Consider the following 13,276-nt stretch of genomic DNA (forward strand, 5'->3'; position numbering starts at 1 on the left):
GTAATTAAGTGATGGCAAAGCTGGATTTTCAGAATCAATAACTCAGTCTTCAGTGTCTCAAGATCCATCAGATATCAAAAAAATTTTCTGGTTAATAATTTTTGTTTAAAAAGAACAACATTTATTTTAAATATATATAATTTTTGTAACAATGTAAAAACAATGTTTATATGGTCTCTTTTGATCAATTTGTGTCCTTGTTGAATGGTATACTGTAAAATGTTTTACTGCTATTTACTTAAAAAAATGATCTAACACATAATATTTTTGAGTAGTTAAGGCTTTTTAACTACTTTAAGTATTTTTCACTCTCAATTCTCAAAATTGTATGAATTCAAGTGAATGGAAATAACCTGTTTATATTTGAGTTATATTGTATTATTAAAAGACTATATGCTGCTAGCACAGCAACAAACTTGTTACTGCACTATCATTAGCAAAGTTATTACTCAATAAACAAAGCAATATGATTCAGAGCATTTAAACATGCTGTTATTCACAAGCTAACCATAAGCCCTACTCTTCTGCACAATGGTAACGATCAAAACTTCAACATAATATAACTCTTTCAAATGTCAAACATAACTGAACATGAAACATTAACAGATGTTTCCCTTTACTCAAAAACACATTTAATAACACTTAATTTCAATATTTACTCTCCATTTCCAGCCATGTGCAAAGCATGCTGGGAACTAACAATGGTGTCTCTAAATAAAATCGCATAATTGAGGTAATTCTCTTCATATAAATAGGTTGCCTTTTTGCCCTTAATTTTATCAGCTTTATCAGTTCCTCAGTTCAAGCCTCAAAACTGTGTATGTTTCCTTTAAAAAATTAGGAAAAAGTATCTCTTGGTTTTATTAGTGAAATGTTCTCAATATTTGCAATAAAACACTGAACCACAATTTTCTTAATAAAATATACACAATATTTTTTATTATCACCTTAATTTTTTTAAATGAAAATTACAAGACTTTTTTACAGTGTAGTGTAGGCTATGTGTGCAAGTCAACCCAAAGAAGCCAAACTTTGGCTCATTATTATTTAATATTCATCAAACTATAATTCATCAGATATATAATTAGATAAGATAATATTCTGTTCAGTGTTTACAAAACTACATATTAAACACCATCATGTTATGTTAGACACTGAGATTTTGTAAGACAAAGAAGCATTTTTCTGATTTCAAGGTCGTTGTTAATAAAGTTTCTTATTAAATTCAGAGACAAGCATCAAACAAACTTTAAAACTGCTAGCGCAATGTTGTTGTCAGTCATTTCTGTTCCCCAGTGTAGACTCTCATTCTGTCTGTTACTGTTTATTTCATCTTATGCTCAATAAATGTATATAACCCAAATAATTTACCTTTCGCAAGCAGAGGTATGAAGAAATGTATGTGCTCTGACTTTTCTCTGAACCACATACACACACACACACATTTAGTTTTAATGTTTTATGGGGACTTTCCAGTGTTTTTTTATACTATAGTGTACAAACTGTATATTATATCCCCTTACACTAACCCTACCCCTAAACCTACCCATTACAAAAACCTTCTGCCTTGTTTCATTTTCAAAAAACATCACTTAGTATGATTTATAAGCTGTCCTCATGGGGACCAAAAAGTGTCCCCACAAGGACAAGGATTATGGATATTGTCATCTTTTGGGACACACACATGCACACACGCAGTTCACTCACAGAGAAACACATGGTTAATATAAACACACAAAGCTTTTAAATTAGTTTTAAATTATTGGCCATAAACTATTTTCCAAAACAAAGGAAAGGAAACAACTAGGAATATAATAATTTTTCAGACAGAGATTTGGAAGGACAGAGAGAATGAAAAAATAAATGAATAGCGAAATGAGTAAATGACAGATAGTGGTAAAGGAAAAAATGAGACTGTTTAAAACATTCACATGTGTTTTAGGTGCCAAGTGTGAGCTGCTTTCCTAGTGGCTGAGCAGGAACTAGACCATTGAGTGCGTGTGTGTGTGTGTGTGTGTGTGTGTGTGTGTGTGTGTGTGTGTGTGTGTGTGTGTGTGTGTGTGTGTGTGTGTGTGTGTGTGTGTGTGTGTGTGTGTGTGTGTGTGTGTGTGTGTGTGTGTGTGTGTGTGTGAGAGAGAGACAGAGAGAGAGAGTCATGAGTGCAGTGGTACAGTCCCAGTGCCATTGGTACAGTGGTGAAGAAGCAAAGAAATGTTCACATTCCTAAGATACCCTGGCTTAAAGGCCAGCAAGCTCAGACACATACGTACAGAGCACGGGCTCTCTGTGGCAGAAAGACACATGACATAACCATGAACCACTGATGTTTTTATTCATTATATTTATTATTCTATTACATCAAGTATAGAGAAAGAGAAAGAGAGGAGCTCTTTCATTAATAAAGCAGCAGTTCTTTCACACCCATCTACCTCCTCACACAGATGAATCACTTTAGCACCAGTCAACATTAGTCACGAATGCTTCAGCCGCAGGGTTATTCAGTTCAGATAAGCAAGTGTGGTTAATGAGAGACACACTGAAGTAAAGGGAAGGAGACTGATCAAATGTGAAATAAACAAAACCAATAGTTTAATTTTGCCAAATTCTTACAATGTAATGTCATCAAATACACTTTTAAAATATAAAAGAAAAAATTTAACTGACCATGCAAAACAACAAATTTAAGACCAGGTAGACACCTCTGCCAACTGGTTACTTTGGCACTGGATTGAATAAACACACCAGCAGTAATCCTAATATGGCTGGGCAACCACTGACCTGCAACTGCATGACTGATGTTACATAACATCATCTAATTAATATTGATGAGCCAACACTTTTCAGATCATTACTTCACCCCTGGATTGAGTAATTAAGAGAAAAGATCACGCTTAAAAATATTTGAACATATAAAGTCAAAGCTCAATTAAGCAGAAATGCTCAGACATGTAATTGGTGGTTGGTGCTCCAAACAAACTGATTATGGTCATGAGGCTGATCCAAAAACCTAAAACACTACCTTAACATGCACTGTAAAAGAAAACAGATTTGTCCTTATTGAATAAAACTATTCATTTTAAAAAGAAAATCTTATTGACCCAAACTTTTGAATGGTAATGTGCATATATAAAAGCTGTGTGTACATACAAGTTTTACTCTGATCGTATTATATTGATCATAATATATAATTATAATATTTACTATAATTCATATATAATTCAATGCCCACTGTAAACATTTCTTCAATTAGCTAAAATCTAACATCCACAAACATACCACTTAACACACCCGCTAACACATCGACATCAACTAACTTATCTGCTAACAAAGTTAGCACACCAACAAACCCTCCCATTAAATGATGCGTTAGCAACTATAATTTGCTGTTCTAAACACAAACAAACGAAAATATAGAAGTGGCCATTAGAGTCAAAAGAGAAGGTGGGGCAAAAGAATATTAAACCTAATTCAGTTTCTTGACAAAAGCCTTTAGTGGGACTGTGTTTACTTCTGTAGGCAGAAAAATAACAAAAACAACAAGCACACACACCCATTATAAATCATAAAAACATCAGAGATTTAAAAACGCTTACCTCTAGACAAAATCTAGAAAAGATAAGAGTGGGTGTTTACTGAAAGGGCATGTGCTTTACTCTATTTCAATATGCATAAATACACCCACACATGTACAAATACCACACAAACACAAACATTAACATTCTAGCATGTATATATGCCTTTCTCTTGAGAATACAGAGGCATTTTCTTTCAAACATTTTGGTTTCCATAAGAACTAGGGAAAAAGTGTAGCATTAAAAGTTGCTGAAATGCTGTTAGTGTTCTAAAACGCAGAAATAACTTGCTTCAAAGTACCTCCACTTTTGTCAAGAGTCTGACCAACTGTAAAATAGCTTTCACCCGCAGATCTTTACAAACAAACAAATGCAGCAAATAAAACCAGCACACGGGGCAATCCTGCTTTTTTATCTCAATGTTTACATTTTACAAGCTTCTTAAACAAGACTTTCCCTACTGTCGCATAGGGGACCAGGACATGTCGTAACATTGGCAACAGCAGAGGTTCCAGTTTCTGAAAGCTAAACAGAGATGTGAGAATTCAGGAAGCGTGGATGGATGGAATGCCAGCAAGAGACTGTGACTGTGATGTCATCATCAGCGCTTGACAGGTATTTGTGTATTTATGGAGAGGAAGGAATAGGAAAGGAGACATTAAGGATGGAATATTACAGATATTCCGTCTATACAGAGGGGAAATAGGCCAGACATGCCAAACACTAACTTTTAATACTATACACTATGTCTATGATTTAATGACTCATTGGAAATTCCTTTTTTGAAAGTTGTTGAAAATATTATTTGGAAGCTATTTGTACCCCATATTTTCTTGGAGCGTGAATCTCTGCTGCTACTGAACAGCTGTTGTGAATCCAGAATGATCAAAAGAGTTTTGACAAGGTGCTTTATCTGTCAGTGTTTAACTGGAGCTGTAAGGTTTAGTCTGACTGAGAAAATACTGATGTTTTGGTGTCTCTGTTTGCATGGCCACCAATGAAAGAGAAAACCAGAAGTGTTGTCACGGGCCCTGGAATAGAGAGTCCCTGCAATTGCAGATTAAATAAAAACAGGGGTCCAAACATAACGGTTGACATCACTGCCTCCGGCTGATCTATCATAAGTCAGTGGAACGTTGATGTTATCAACCACCAGTAATATTTAAATGTCTTTGCCTTTCTTAAAGGGATAGACCTTAGTCAAGGTATAGCCAAATTAAATTTTTGACAGGAAGCAAAACGAGGCTGTAAGGGATACAAATGGATTTGTATAGTACATTAACAACATGCCAATTGATTAACTCACAAAAGATCTTTCCAAAGAAATTTTCAATAGACAAAAACTCCATAAAACAGTTCTGAAAGTATTGAAAGTGAGCTTTAAAAAATTCCTAGTATGATCTAGTACCTATATAGAGTAGGTACCACTGTAAAAACAGTAGTCTATCCCTCACAGCTGTTTTCATCAGAGTAAAATTCAATATGGCATCTGCCCTCACTAAAGTCTAAAGTTCACCTATAATAGAAAATTTGTCATCATTTACTCACACTCATGTCACTGTTTTGAAGAACTAGTTTTTCCAATACAATAAAAGTTAATGGGATCTAAAACAAACTGGACCTGGACAAAAAACACTTAAGACATTCTTCAAAATACAGTATATTTTTTGTTCCCAAGAAGAAAGTCAAAGTTGAACTATGCCTTTAAATACTGAACATCACAAAGGGACAATGGAGGGGACGTCTTATAAAAATAAAGTGCTAAAGTTGTCAATGGAGCTTGCAAAATAATTAAATGACTCCTATCACTCAAAAAACCTCTCTACCATTAACCATTGGATGTTTTCACTTCGGAATAACTACAGGGTAAGCAGCCAATAACAAATACACACACATATATATATACACACATTCCTCTGCTCTGCTTTAAATAACTGGCCTCATTCTCACAGTGAAAAGCAGTGAGTTTACTCTGAGTAAACCAGAATGCTTGTTTAAGGGCCTGAGTTTCAATATTGCCCTTTAAAAAAGCCCACAGCTGCCACCTCTCCCTCAAACACAGACACTCACTTATACACAGTGTTCTCTTATCACTTTCCAACACAACCTCTAATTTGAGTTTCAAAGTCTCTGACTGGCAAGACCAATTATCCTAACTGCGTCGTACTCTTTGCTATCTTCGGTGAAGGTGCATGGAATCTTTTAAGTCACAATGAAATCAAAATGGACAATTCATATTTTTGATGGAATAAAAATATAGCAGTATTTATTATAAATGATTTATCTGTTCTGTGCACATCACTTTTTTTTTTTCTCATAATCTATTAACTTCCCCTCCCTCATCATCTCTTCTCCTCTAATGACGTGTTTATCGGCTCGAAGGCGGTACAACCTGCTAGTCACACATGAGATCACAGCAATAGCAAACCACAACCATCCAATCAATTTCCATTGGACAAAATTAAGTCCTGCCCTACATTTCTTCTTCTTTGAGAAGGCGTTTCACTCGGATATACATCACAATAGGGACGAAAAGACTACTGCAACTTACGTTTCATGCTGACTTTAAGGAAGAATGGGAAATACAATCTACAAACAAAAGCAAAACTTAGATAAAAAGATGGCGAGGGGAAAGGACTGAGAATGTGGATGACACAGACACTATTAACTATTGCACATCATATAAAACAAATGGTAGATGGCCACTGACTCATATACACTCACAAACACACAAGGATTGGCATGCTTATGGAATGTTCGACTGGATTTCTGAAACATTTTCCACTCTGAAACTGCTCCTTTGTGGCTTGCTGCAAGGATTTTCCATGCATAGTGAAGGAATAAAGCCTGATTAGCCCCAAAGACTTCATGTATCTAGTTATGTAATAAATCTGGCTCTTACTATTGTGAGCGCTCTAAATCACAGCATACACTGAGCATCGCACATCACAGTAGTCGAATAAAGAGGGATCACATACTGTGCTGCAAGTAGAACCCAGTTAAATAAAGAAATGAACAGAAGTCACCAAAATACGAGAAAATATGTGGCGTTTGCATGTGAAAGAGAGGCAGAGTGTGTATGTGTGCGTGTGTGTGTGAATGAGGTATGGGGTAGTGCTGGTGTTGCATGATGGCATCATTATGGGCACTCTGTGGCACTTTGCAGAAGTGGAGGATGGTTTGGGGTTTACAGACCTCTCACCACAGAACCCAGATGCTGGCACTGACAGACAGAGGGACACAAAAAGAGAGGCTGCTTTCTCTGTATTTTACAAACTGCTAATTAAACTGTCTGTCAGTATATAATCTAATCTTTATTTTATTTTTTAAATCTTTGTCAAATAAGATGGGTCCACATGTGAGTATTTCTTTAGGTGCCTGATCTTCCAGGCTGTCTGATGCATTCCATGACTGAAACCACAAGACTAAGTCAGAGAAAAATGTAATATGTATCATCTTGACAACTGAGTCAGGCTTTAAGTAAAAGGTCAAATACTTTATGGCAAATTCATTGTTGGCATTAGAATAAACGTTTATCGGGATGATGATGATTATAGCTTTAATACAGTCTGAGCATAGCTGCAGTGCTTATTTCCACTGAACAGCATGAACTATGGACTCTGGACAAGGAAAGTATAACGTGTTAGACACGCATGAACAAAGATTAATCAAAAATACAAATTTATTAAACAAAGAGAAAACACTAGGAGATAGATATAGCAATAACACATTCACATAAACAATACCGAACATGGAAAAGACTGAACTAAAGGCTTAAAAACTTAAAAACAAAGGGAGCAATCAAGCAAACAACCGTGGAAACAAATATTGAACTAGAACTCAGGTAAACATGCACAGGGAAAACCAAACTAAAACTCAATGAACTGACATAAGTAAACATAATTGTAGGAGCTGGTGGGAATGAGGACCAAGGCGGAGCCCAGCAGAACCGAAGGGGTGGAGGGACGAATCGCAGCTAGAGGCTCACAAGTCCGTGGCGCAGGCAGAGTGACGTCTGACAAAGGTGAAGCCAGAGGGACGAGGGAGCCTGGTGGAGCCGACAAGTCGACGAGCCGAGCTGGAGTGACAGGCTCAGCAGCTGGAGGCAAAGCAAGGGGACTTGACAAGGTGGAGCTGGAGACCAGAAGTCCCAAAGTGGATCCACACAGCAGAGAGGAGTCAGAGGAGGAGCCAAGATACTGAAGGGAACCAGCGGAGGCGGAACCGAGGAACTGGATGTTATGGGCAGTCGAGGTGGGAGAGAGAGGATAGGCGGGATCCTTGGAGACACAGGAGCTGGGTGAGACCAGTGGGGACGGGAGATACAGGGCAATATACTCTTACATTTCCTCATAATAGATAACAGAAGCCAGCTGCAGCTCACCCATGCCCTCGAACTCCAAGAGGACACCCAAAGTGACGGACTCCAGGGAGATGATTGGCTCAGTCTTTGTTCCATCTGGCACTGACATCATGGCAGGCTCGAGCTCTGTGTCTGCGGCGGGCTCTGGCATACACTCCGTGCAGTGTGTGGGAGGTGGCTGGCTGGGCTCTGGGTCCAGAGTGATGTCCTCCTCTGCGGGGCAGATGGTGAACGGAGATCCGTTACTCACCAGCACCTACTCCATATAGGTGCCAAAATCTCCCGGAGGACCAACACTGGACAGGCGTGCCTTGGATCGCTCATTGAGGCTGGTAAAGTAAAACACACACAAAGAGAGCGATCTGGATAGTGTGTGAGGCATACCAGATCTAAGAAGTCTTTGTTGTGGTCCTCTAGATTTTGCTCCTTTTGCTCTAGGCAGAGCAGTTGGACTGCCGGCAAGTCCATAACAAAGGGAAATCAAATGTAGGTCCGGTATTCCGTGTTAAGGCGGGCATACACTGTGCGATGTCTGTGCGATTTCAGCAAGGTACCTACTCACACTGAACGAGTAGATCGCATGCGATGTAAAGCTAAAGCTCAGGATTTTTGTGCTCACACTATACAGTCCGAACGTCGAGCTGCGACTTGATTGCTCACACTATACGTGTGAAACCCCCGTGCCTGGTTGCGCCAATAGATGATATCATGTATCCAGAGATATTGTCAAAACAAGCATCAGCTATCAATGATTTAGCATTTCCAATTTATGTATTAAATTATTATTAGTATTATTGTATTATTAGGGAAGGCCTACTTTTATTATTAAATTGATAGGCTATTATAATTAATTTGCCAAGCAATAATTTCATAGCGCATCACCACATAACCAACGCGCTGTGAGGATAATAAAAGATTACAAAGGAGCTTACTCCTCCTCATTGAAAATTGTCTAAAAACATTTAGGTCGATTACAATGAATAATATTACAATATTATTAATAGATTAATGAAATAGATTAATTTAATAGATTACAATAGGCCTGTAATTAAAATTATTAAGTCTATAATATTTCCGAACACTGCAATAATTAGTCAAAACAGCTTTATTTCAAAAACAGTTTGTTTCACATGGACATTGTTTAACAAATTAAAGGGGCATGGAAGCTACATCGCAGGTGGCTTGGAAGACGTGGGTAATATATGGTTTATCCATTTTGCAACACAAACTGGAGGTAAGCAACAGTAATTTATAGCTAGTTTGATAGCTACAGAATTTAAGATCTCCCTCTTTTCATTTTCTTTCTTGATGCAGATGAAACGGTTAAACTTCTGTTTTTGTGCAGGCGCAGTGAGGGAAAAAACTCTTTGAGTTTAGGGCAATTGGTTCGTAGCTTTGCTTCAACTGTGCGATATAGTCACGAGGAGCGACCAAAATTTCTGACATGCCAGAAATTCTTCCGACCATCTGGATCGTGAGAGGTTTCTCGCCACTCGTTTCACCCTGTACACTGCACGACAAACAACGCACGACAAAGCTGTAAATCGGCCCAACCCGAAAAAGAGTCGCATGAGTCAGAATTCGGCTCAAAATCAGACGAATATCGCACAGTGTATGCCCGCCTTTAGACATGCACAAAAAAAGATGTATCAAAAATACTTTTTTTTTTCCTTTCAAAAGCGAAAACTCTAGGAAATACATAGCCTAGAAATCTAGACGCACCCTAGCGGCAGCAAATTTCATTTTGCAGCCAGGGTGGTCTAGCAACTCTCCGTTGGTTTTCGAGCTGGAAAACCAAACTCTAGTCAGGCCAATGACATCATGTATAGAGTCGGCGAGTGGACTTAACATAATGACGACGGAGTTGCGACACTTCCCTGCTACTTGAAAACAAAGAATGGCTGCTGCTGCTGCTGATGAACAGCAGTCTTTCGAATCGGCTTTGACCGAGACTCTGGAGGACTTGGAGTTAAGCTTTTCTTTGAGAAAAGAACAAAGAACGGCACTTAAGTCATTCTTAAAAAGGGAAGATGTGTTTGTAGTTTTGCCGACCATATACGGCAAAAGTTTAATCTATCAAGTTCAACTAGCTCCGCTGGTGGGAAAACGCTCTGGTTGGTTGTAGCGCTATCCTATTGCATGCAGAGGGAATTTCAAAGACAACGGTTTATCCCGCCCCTCGGATTGAGCCTTGCCAATGGTGAGTTCCCAGACCCAACATCTTGATGTGGGTCTGGCTTGCCAGGCTAGGAAACACATATAGCAATAACATATTCTCATAAACATGGCACAACATGGAACAGACTAAACTAGAGGCTAAAATACACAAGGGAGCAATCATCGGAAAACAGAACAGGCGTAGATCTAATTAACAACCATGGAAACAAAGGCAAATGGGCAAAGGGAAAACCAAACTAAAACAAAATGAAATGACAGAACTAAATATAAGTAACAAAAAGACCTTCTGAGGAGAGTATTTTTCCCCAATGGACCCTTAGAAACAGAAGTTGTAGAAAAAATTCAGGTCTGGTGAATTTTTTTTTTCAATCAGCATTTTTTAAGATAACATGTTTTAGGGATTATGGGAGCTTCTTGTCTGTTTTTGTAATCTCAGAGAGACAAATACTCAGACTGTCATGCAAACAAAAGGACTTGCGTGAGAAAATAAGTGTGTCCACATTATAGACATTACAGATTTAACACATGAACATTAAGATCATACTGGTGTAGGGGTGTGGTTAGAGGGGTCAGAGTTTTGAATTGTCTGTGAGAGTTTAGGGTTAGATGACATTCACTTATGATGTACAAATGACTTTCAGTTAACTCGAGTCAAATAAAATCACAGCTTCCTTTATAATGAAGATGGGAACTATTATAAAGTGATATACAAGTCAATATTGACTTAATGGGTCCTATTTTAATGATCTGAAACGCAAGTATCAAGCACGAAACGCAAGTAACTTTGTGGGCGGGTCTTTGGCACTGTTGCTTGCTATTATACCGGCGGGATAAATGACTCATGCGCCCGACGCAAATCTAAAATGGGTTGGTCTGAAGTAGCTTCATTATTCATAGGTGTGGTTTTGGCGTAACGTGAAATAAACCAATCAGAGCGATATCTCACATTCCCTTTAAGAGCAGGCACGCTTGTTCCATGGCGGATTGATATTATAACGGCGGATTTGCCAGGCGCGCACCAGCAGCGGTTCACTGCCAAGCAGACCGACGTTCTCGTCAGGGCCGTAAAACACAGAGAAGTGACATTGGAGATGGGAGAAACCCACCCAAATTAGCTTCGGTTAAACAGGCGTATGATAATTTCGGGTAAATGTGTAAGCTAGATACATGCTTTTATAATAAACTGGCTATCTATCTATCTATCTATCTATCTATATATCTATCTATTGTAATACTGTATAATTTGCAAAAATGAAAACTGCTGCTTCTGTGTAGATGAGAGAATCAAAGTGTAGCCTATGCGCGTTGTGCACACGCAACATTGATTATGGCCAAGCATGCGCCCTTAAAATAGCATATGAATATCATGCGCAACGCGCCACTAACTTTAGACTAGGTTTTTCCTGGTCAGTGGCGGAATTGTTTTCTTAACCTGCAAAATAGCATCAGGGAACGTTTGCGCCGGAACACGCCTCCTCTTTGCGCTGAACCGCCCCGGGGAGCGCAAGTGTATTTCCTAGTTTACCCACGTGCGTCTGTGGAGGGAAAAGTCTGCTGTGCGCAGGTGCAAAATAGGAATGATACATGCGACGGTGTACAAAGTCAATTGCGCTGGGTGCAAGATAGGGCCCATAATGTTAATGTCACGTATATTGTGGTATTAAGAAGTTGCATGACGCAGGTAATCCAAGATAAACACTTTGATAATATTAATCACGGAGAATACACAGGGGAAGAAACTCATTCCACTCTAGATAACGACGAGAACCGAAAAAGGAATGAACAAAACATGGAGTAATTATACACAGAGAACTTAACTAGATACATGTGGAATTAATTAGTAACCTAGGTGACAAAAAAGGAGAACTTAACTGAAAGGAAACATAGGAACATGAACACAAACACAATGAAACATAACTGTGGCGAGCAGGACGAGGCCGAGAGCCATGAGAGAATGGCGCGAGGCCGGTGGCGTGATTGATGATGAGCAACACCTGCGCGACACACCGGTCTCGTATCTCTCACGGCGGAGAGGAAGCATAAAAAGAAGGAGCGACGATCGTGATGGACGAGAGAGGACCAGGCCTGGACTGTTTTTTATTTGATGTGTTGTTTTATTATGTGTGGCGGCAGTCGACCATGAGGGGCTTCTGTCTTTACTTTCATTTTGTGTTTAAAGTCTTTGAACGTTCGCCGGTTCCCGCCTCCTTCTTCCAACAACAACAAACTGTGTTACACTGGTGCCAAAACCTGGGAGGAAGGAGGGAGACGCTGTCGAAGAGACCTCGCTGCTCAGTGGGATCGCGGTGCTGAGGAGGTCGGGCAGCAAAGGAGCGGAGACAGCAGATGGCTGCCTGAGGCAGTGGTGCTGGAGCGATTGAACAGCAGGTGGGACGGAGAGCTCGCTGCTGTGCTTCTTGGTCGAGGAGGGGTGTAATGGACAGTACAATGGTGGAGGGGGCTTTGGAGGAGGACGAGGAAGACCTGTATCCCTGATGGACCTCTTGGGCGGAGTCTTTGGAGACCAGGAAGTCTTAGGCAATGACACAGGTTTGAGTGGAAGAGGCGAAGACAGGGCCCAATAGAACGGGGTAACACCAGATCGAGTGAGGACCAAGGTGGAACCGGAGGGAAGGAGGAGCCCATAGGAGCAGAAGGGGTGGAAGTCCACAGCGAAACCAGGGTTACGATGGACCAAGGTGGAGCTGGAAGGAAGAGGGAGCCCGGTGGTGCCTGAGTGATTGCGAACCATGGCGGAGCTGAGGTAGCGTACAGCAAAGGCAGAGCCGACGGGCAACAGGCAGAGGTGGGAAAACGGGCCTGGAGGCCCAAGATGAAGCCATGGAGTCAGTTTCCCCACTTCGCGCTGGTGGTGAGTGCGTCCGAGACGGAGCAGGTGAGCTGGTGGAAGTCAGCGGCACGGGCAGACCCAAGGAGCTGTGAGACATCAGCGAGGCTGGTGAGTCTTGAGAATTTGGCGTACCAGCGGTGATGGTGACCATAGGGTGGGCAGAACATTGGGACCAGGTCATCCATTATGTAGTGTTTCAGCAGAATGAGGAGGTGTGCGCTCAGGGGCAAGGACAAGCATGGCAGCTGGCTCTGCTGTGATATTGATGAGCTAGGCCTCCTCTACTGGCTCTATGGTGGACTGTCTCACCGG

The 13,276-nt window shown here is 40.2% G+C and overlaps 1 protein-coding gene and 1 long non-coding RNA gene across 4 annotated transcripts in view; both read right to left on the minus strand.

Annotated features, from left to right (window-relative positions):
- Nucleotides 1–13,276, minus strand: part of ltbp3 (latent transforming growth factor beta binding protein 3) — a 57,959-nt gene that overhangs the window by 41,652 nt on the left and 3,031 nt on the right. The window lies entirely within an intron of this gene.
- On the minus strand, nt 1,991–11,234 carry LOC309498463. Its single transcript, XR_014205957.1, has 2 exons — nt 7,957–11,234; nt 1,991–7,868 (listed from the first exon to the last, which is right to left on the minus strand). It is a non-coding gene; the product is annotated as an uncharacterized lncRNA (long non-coding RNA).

Source organism: Leuciscus leuciscus, assembly GCF_965113295.1.
Source record: "Leuciscus leuciscus genome assembly, chromosome: 5".
Classification (NCBI taxonomy): domain Eukaryota; kingdom Metazoa; phylum Chordata; class Actinopteri; order Cypriniformes; family Leuciscidae; genus Leuciscus; species Leuciscus leuciscus.